The sequence below is a fragment of the Euleptes europaea genome, chromosome 18 (genome assembly GCF_029931775.1).
Source record: "Euleptes europaea isolate rEulEur1 chromosome 18, rEulEur1.hap1, whole genome shotgun sequence".
Lineage (NCBI taxonomy): Eukaryota > Metazoa > Chordata > Lepidosauria > Squamata > Sphaerodactylidae > Euleptes > Euleptes europaea.
In genome coordinates, this window is record NC_079329.1 from 16,793,814 (window position 1) to 16,802,294 (window position 8,481).

The following is an 8,481-nucleotide window of genomic DNA, read 5'->3' on the forward strand; positions in this document are numbered from 1 at the left end:
ATGAACACAGGTAGCAACACTAGTGGAATAATGATAGAAGGCTTTATTTAAACAAAGATGTAAGGTTACAATAATGATTGAATGTTTTAATCAAAAAGGTTACAATTTAACGATGTGATAGGGTTGGGAAGACGACAAGAAGTGATGTTTATTTTGCCTATATTGGTGTTTTTCCTTTTCCCCCTTTCCCCATATTTTTTCCTTTCGGTATCCCTAAAAACTTAATAAAACATTTATTTAAAAAAAATACATGCCAACATATGTATCTTCTTTAATAATCAACGGATCCATCTGTCTGTCTGTAACAAGCATAACTCTGCAGAAAATATAGCTAGGCCCTGCAAACTTGGCCACTGGTGACGGGATGATTGTGGGAGCTACAGTGCCAAATGACAAACTGGGTCACCGCTAACTGCCACCAATGACTGAGAGGTTCTCCTGCCAGACAGTCATATGCCTAGCAATCATGCATTCACTGTAACTTGCAAACATGGCTTAAGGGGCTGGGGGTTTAGTGGACAGCTTAATCCTTATTATAGCCATCATGTAGCTGGCTGTTTCATCTTCGAATGCCGGATATGTTATTTTGATCTTCTTCCCCGCTTCCAGTTCCCAGCTGAATCAGTCCGCATACGGCAGCTAGATCCAAAAATTCTCAGAGAATATGGGATGCATTCCTAACTAACGACACTAGGTGGCAGAAAAGCTCAGCAATCAGTCCAAGCAATATGTACTGTAAGCACTACTGGTATACCGGCTTGATCCACTGGCCAACCCCATAGTTTGATTCAGTCAATAGTTTGAATACTGAGCAAGCAATTCTACCTCCTGTCAAAGGAGATGCAGTGAATTGGATGTGAATTGGCAGTGATGCCAGATGTAGCAACAGCAGCGCAACTGTCCATTTTTTTTTTTGCAAACTGTAGCCAAAATGTGATTTATACCAATCTTTACACCCCACCTCTTTCCCCCATGGGAATCCAAGGTGGCTTAAATCCTTCTCTCCTCCATCTTATCCTCATGACTGTGAGGTAAGTCAAGCTGGAAAAGTGTGACTGGCCCATGGTTGCCCAGAAAGCTCCACGACGGTGGAAGGATTCAAACCTGGTCTCCTACATCATAGTCAGACACTCGAACCACTACACCAGACTGGCTGTGATACCTCAACCACCTTCTAAAACCCACTTTGCTTTGTCATGGAGGGAGTATTTCCCACCCTCCCTGTTGTACTGCCTGCACTTTCTAGGATTCTTGTGAGTAAACCTTTGTTTCCATTGCAGGGGGGGAAATGTAATAGAATCTATAGGGGTTCATGACATTCATGTCCATAATTATAAAAAAGCACCTTGAGAAGAAAAGTTATTGTTAATAGTACTGATTCTGTGGAAAAGAGCAAGAGTCCAGTAGAACCTTAAAGACTAACAAAATTTCCGGCAAGGTATGCCGGAAATTCTTCTTCAGGTATCTGAAGTAGGGTTGCCAACCTCCAGGTAGTAGCAGGAGATCTCCTGCTATTACAACTAATCTCCAGCCGATAGAGATCAGTTCACCTGGAGAAAATGGCCACCTTTGCCAATTGGACTCTATGGCATTGAAGTCCCTCCCCTCCCCAAACCCCGCCCTCCTCAGGCTCCACCCCAAAAACCTCCCGCCGGTTGTGAAGAGGGACCTGGCAACCCTAATCTGAAGAAATGAGCTATGACTCATGAAAGCTCATACCCTACCGGAAACGTTATTAGTCTTTAAGGTGCTGCTGGACTCTTGCTGTTTTCTACTGCGACAGACAGACTAACGTGGCTACCCATCGTGATCGATCTCCAGGTACTGATTCTGAATTTCACTCCCTCTTTAAATGACACATCGGGAAAACTTAACCTGGAACTGGCTTCTGCCAGTTTCCTGTTGCCCCTGGCAGCTGCAGATTCTAGAGAAGCAATTAATGTTTGTTTTTGCAGAAGATTGATGGGAAGAGAGCGGCAGGCAGCTTCTGCCCAGAGCACGCACCCGTGTGCCCATGTTTTTTATGCGTTTCTTGTCTTTTCTCTTCAGAAAAGAAATTTGGGCACCCACAAAATGAGGACCCTTTCTCTTCTTTGTCTGCCATTTGGCATGGAGGATTCCCTGGCAAAGACTATAAACCTTGTTTGTTTCATACAAATGGGGGGGGGAGATATGTGGAAATGTTTTTTCTCTCAAAACCAGTGGAAATGAAAATCAAATTGAATCACTAATGCCAGTGTGGTGTAGTGGCTAACAGCGGTGGTTTGGAGCTGTGGACTCTAATCTGGAGAACCAGGTTTGATTCCCCACTCCTCAACATGAGCGGCAGACTCTAGTCTGGTGAACCAGGGTGGTTTCCCCACTCCTACCCATGAAGCCAGCTGGGTGACCTTGGGCTACTCACAGCTCTTTTAGGGCTCTCTCAGCCCCACCTACCTCACAGGGTGTCTGTTGTGTGCTGGGGAAGGGAAAGTGATTGTAAGCCGGTTCGAGTCTTTCTTAAATGGTAGAGAAAGTCAGCATATAAAAACAACAACAACAACAACAACAATAATAATAATAATAATAATAATAATAATAATAATAATAATATCCAACAAAACCCAAGCGTATTGAAAAGAAAAATGATCAAAATAGGAACTTGTCCACAGCTGCAAAACAAAATGCAAAACCAAAAACCACATAATACTGTTTATTTTGTGTGTGTGTGCGTGCACCCTCAAGTCACAGCTGATTTATGGCGACTTCTAGTAATTACATTTCATTCGCTGCCTGGTGAGCCACCACCATCTGTCATTCATTTCATATTGCATTATGGACGAGGATTTCTACTTCCGGAGATGTAATAAGGCCTCGTAAATCCAGATATTAAAAGCATGATCAATATTTGAAGAAGGAGCACTAACCAGGAGGGTGGGGGAAAGCATGTGTGTGACAACACAGGCTGGGGCTCAATGGTCGAACATCTGCTTTGCATGCAGAAGGCTCCAGGTTCGATCCCCAGTATCTCCTGATAAAAGGATCAGGAAGGAGGTGATATAAATGATGTCTGCCGGAGACCCTGGAGAGCTGATGCTGGTAAGAAGAGACACATGAACACATGAAGCTGCCTTATACTGAATCAGATCCTCGAGAGTCCATCAAAGTCTACTCAGACTGACACCGGCTCTCCAGGGTCTCACACAGAGGTCTCTCACTTACTTGCCTAGTCCCTTTAACCAGAGATGCTGAGGATTGAACCTGGGACTTTCTGCATGCCAGGCAGAGGCGCTACCACTGAGCCACAGCCCCTCCCCATGCAGAGTTCAATGGGCCAAACTGGTGGTTCAGTATAAGGCAGGTTGATATGCATGTGCAATGCCAGATTTACGTATAAGCTAAACAAGCTATAGCTTAGGGCCCCACTCTGTTGGGGCCCCCCAAAAATTTCAGTTCAACAATTACTTTGATAAAATACATATTTTGTTATGTGCAAATGGCTTTAGATACCTATTAGGTCCATAAATTACCATATAACATATATTCAACACAAAAAACAGTGACAATTTGTTGTTGACAAAGGACAGCTGGACATATAAAGGTCCCCATTACCTTCAATAGCTTAGGGCCTCATCAAACCTAAATCCGGCCCTATGCATGTGGCTCTCCAGCTGCAGATGTTACAGCTGCTAACTAAGAAGCTGCAGCCGCTGGAGAGCCAGGGTGGTGTAGTGGCTAAGCGCGGTGGTTTGGAGCGGTGGACTCTGATCTGGAGAACCGGGTTTGATTCCCCACTCCTCCATATGAGCGGTAGATGCTAATCTGGTGAACTGGATTTGTTTCCCCACTCCTACACATGAAGCTAGTTGGGTGACCTTGGGCTAGTCACAGCTCTCTCAGCCCCGCCTACTTCACAGGGTGTCTGTTGTGGGGAGGGGAAGGTGATTGTAAGCCCATTTGATTCTTCCTTAAGTGGTAGAGAATGCTGGCATATACAGACCAACTCTTTTTCTTACAGCTTAGAAGGTCAGTAAACTTGGCCACTCTGACACAGCCATATTAATAATGATACCTTCAAGTAGGTTACAGCTAAGGATCCACCAACTCTGAACTATACGTAGCATGCCCCGATATTGCACTGTTCCATATCTGCTCACAATATCTGAGAATATCTTGGGGGGGGGGGTTTAGACTTCTGACCAGCCATAGCATCATTCTGCACGGTACACCATCCTTTTCCAAATAAGTCAAAGAGAAGGAAGGGGAGAGCAGCAATATCATGGACACCAAATACATTTGCCAGAGCTTGGTCAGAGCATAAGCAATGCCATGCTGGATCAGGCCAAGGCCCATCAAATCCAGCAGTCTGTTCACACAGTGTCCAACCAGGTGCCGCTGGGAAGCCCACAAACAAAATGACAGCGGCAGCATCCTGCCTGTGTTCCACAGCACCTAATATAATAGGCACATTCCTCTGATCCTGGAGATAATAGGTATGCCTCATGACTAGTATCCATTTTGACCAGTAGCCATGGGTAGCCCTCTCCTCAATGAACATATCCACTCCCCTTTTAAGGCCTTCCAAGTTGGCAGCCATCAGCACATCCTGGGGCAGGGAGTTCCACAATTTCATTATGCGCTAAGTGAAGAAATACTTAAGAACATAAGAAAAGCTCTGCTGGATCAGACCAAGGCCCATCAAGTCCAGCAGTCTGTTCACACAGTGGCCAACCAGGTGCCTCTAGGAAGCCCCCAAACAAGACAACTGCAGCAGCACCACCCTGCCTGTGTTCCACCGCACCTAAGATAATAGGCACGCTCCTCTGATACTAGAGAGAATAGGTATGCAGCATGACTAGTATCCATTTTAACTAACAGCCATGGCCACCCTCCTCCATGAACATGTCCACTTTCCTCTTAAAGCTTTCCAAGTTGGCAGCCATCACCACATCCTGGGGCAGGGAGTTCCACAGTTTAACTATGCGCTGTGTGAAGAAATACTTCCTTTTATCAATTTTGAATCTCTTACCCTTCAGCTTCAGCAGATGACCCCGTGTTCTGGTATTATGAGAGAGGGATAAAAGCTTCTCTCTACCCACTCTCTCCATACCATGTACAATTTTATAGACCTCTATCAGGTCTCCCATTAACCGCCTTCTTTCCAAGCTAAACAGCCCTAAGCCTGCTTCCCAGGGTCAGGTCTAGTCTGTGGCAAGAAGCAGAGATTAGACCCACACATATTTTATTAAATAAATCGTTCTGGTTAAGAGCCGGGAGACACCTGGATTCAAATCAGCTCTGAAGCTCACCGGGTGACCTTGCGGCCTGCCCACTGTTAAAACCCAGCCTACCTTGCAGGGCTGTTTAACGTGAGAACTGGCTTACATGTGAGCGTTTCCTTTTGTCACTGGGAGCTGTATGCAAATCCTGTAGAAGTGAGTTCCGTTTATTCCTCTTCCCTCCGCCCGAGGCTGATGACGAAGTAAGGGGCACACACGGGGAAGGGGGCTTTGCCAGATCTCCCAAAAACCCAGGCCATTTATGCATGGGTGGTTTTGCCTTGGATCTCCTGCTCTCTAGATGCACATTTTCCTCATCCGAATTCTCAAAACTCTGCATAGGGGCTTATTGGGCACATTCACACATGCACTTTCAGTGCACTTTAATAATGGTTTGCAAGCGAATTTTGCCACTTCACACAGTAAAATCCAGCTTCACAGTGCATTAAAAGTGGATTGAAAGTGTATTATTCAGCACGTGTGAAAGCGCCCATTTGTTGAGTTTTGAGAATTCGGATGGGGAAAAATGTGCATCTAGAGAGCGGCAAACCCAAGGCAAAACTTCCCGTGCATCAATGGCCCCACAGCGCGCGCACACGTGCGTCTTCAGGACGCGCATCCAAAGACCCCCCGCGTTCCTTACCAGCGCCCCGCCCTGGCTCAACCCAGCCCTAAGAAAAGGACCGGTGGGTTTGGCACGGAAGCCACCCCGGCCTTTCCCGGGGGCAGCATCCCAATCCCGAGCACTGCTGCCTGCCCGATAAGGAATTTGTTGAGGCTCCCCGGCGGAGGTGGGGCGAATGGGAATGGCTCCGCATCGGACTTGCTCCAGAAGCTTGGCTTTCGATTCAGCTGCGTAGACGCAGGAAGAAGGAACCCGCTGCCTCGGACCGGCCAAGGTAAGGCGACTCTCTGTTGTGATCTAACCCGCCGGGTTCCCATTTAATCAATCTCCAATCTGCACCCTGCTCCGCCCTGGTTCCAAATCTGCTCTCAGCAAGCAATTTCAGTCCCTTTGGAGGTTCATTTATCCTGTTCTTTCTTCTTGCTCTTTCTCACTTTCTGGGCTGCTCCGGTTCCCTTCTCCTCAATAAACCCCCAATTCTATCCCCCTCCCCAGATCCCTGACCAGACCTCATAGGGACCAGATTGTCAGTCTCGTGTGCCATTTATGCATGGGAGGTTTTGCCTTGGATTTGCCCCTCTTTAGATGCACTCCCCCCCCCCACATCCATATTCTCAAAACTCAACAATGAGCCCCCATACAGAGATTTGAGAATTCGGGTGGGGGAAATGTGCATCTATAGAGTGGCAAACCCAATGCAAAACCTTCCATGAATAAATGGCAATGGTGTGGTAGCAATTTGGCCCCAGCAGAATCCGAGGTGGAGCCTGGTGTCGAGAAGGGAAAGAGCAGGCAGGGTTATGGATATTAATCCTTCCCTGGAGTGTTTTGAAGAAGCAATACCATTTATGCATGGGAGGTTTTGCCTTGGATTTGCTACTCTCTAGATGCACATTTCCCCCCATCTGAATTGTCGAAGCTCTGCTCCCTCCCTAATCATCGCTTTAAAAGAAGTCCTGGAGATGCCCGGATGCATCTTGTGTGAGGGGAATGGGGCCACGCCCATGCTCAGCTGGGAATTTTTCCCTGTCCTGGAGGCTCAACTGGGATGGCAGCATCTCTGTGAGGTTCTCAGCTTTATGCCTAAATACATCCGATATTATAAATATAACCTTCTGAAGTCCCAAAAAAGACAAAGGGGGCTGGATTCAGATAGCCTCCATCTCTCGCTTTCAGCTGTTAAGAAGAAGAAGAGTTGGTTTTTATATGCCAACTTTCTCTACCACTTAAGGAAGAAGGAAACCGGCTTACAATCACCTTCCCTTCCCCTCCCCTCCCCGCAACAGACACCCTGTGAGGTAGGTGGGGCTGAAAGAGCTGTGACTAGCCCAAGGTCACCCAGCTGGCTTCATGTGCAGGAGTGGGGAAACAAATCCAGTTCACCAGATTAGCCTCCGCCACTCATGTGGAGGAGTGGGGAATCGAACCCAGTTCTCCAGATCAGAGCCCACTGTTCCAAACCACCGCTCTTAACCACTACACCACACTGGCTCTCTCTTTACTTTCTCCATGTTCCTTCTCTCGGCTCCTCCCATCACCTTCTCAGTAGGGCCAGAATTCTGCCCCTAATTCCTCTGCCATAACCCCCCCCACACACACACACAGTGCTCCCTTGCTAACCAGAACGACAGGTTGGTATTAAATCAAAAGAGATTGTGGCTAAACATTAGAGCTAGGGTTGCCAACCTCCAGGTACTAGCTGGAGATCTCCTGCAATTACAGCTGATCTCCAGCCAATAGAGATCAGTTCCCCTTGGAGAAAATGGCCGCTTTGGCAATTGGACTCTATGGCATTGAAGTCCCTCCCCTCCCCAAACCCTGCCCTCCTCAGGCTCTGCCCCAAAAACCTTCCACCGGTGGTGAAGAGGGACCTGGCCACCTTATTGCTGTACAAGGAGAGGAGGGATGTCCGAATAGAACATGAGCTAAGACTAGGGTTGCCAATATCCAGGGGGTTCAATCCAAATACACACAGAAATAGTATTTTCCAGTAAATCACAATATATTCCAATATCTAAATCTACAAAATAGTAAGCAATACAACAATCATAGTCATGAAATATACGAAAACATAAAAAAGGATGATTACACATCAACTCCACGTAAGTATAAATATAGGTAAGTATTAGAGTGTCTCTTTCAAATTGTACTCCTGTAATAAATTTATGATGTTTTTCCCCCCTTCATAACAGGGTCAAAATTCAACGGATGTCAGACCGGCAAGGAAGACGGCCGTTTCTGTTCTTCTTCAGTTCCTCTACCAAAACCTTAGTTTCTTCAGTTGTTGTATGTCTCCTTTAACCTAATATTTATAGATGCAAACTCCCCATGGTTAGAGAATGGTCCTCCTTCCTAGAAAGACTAGTCATGTCAGTAAGACTTCAAAGGTTCCCTATAGGGACTAGGCTTTCTAGGCAGGAGGACCAGTTTCTACCCATGGGGAGTTTGTTAGGTTATGAAGGGGGGGGGGTCATAAATTTATTACAGGAGTACAATTTGAAAGAAACATACTCTATACTCATATATAGTGTGGTGTAGTGTGGTGTAGTGGTTTAGAACGATGGTTTGGAGCGGTGGAGTCTGATCTGGAGAACCGGG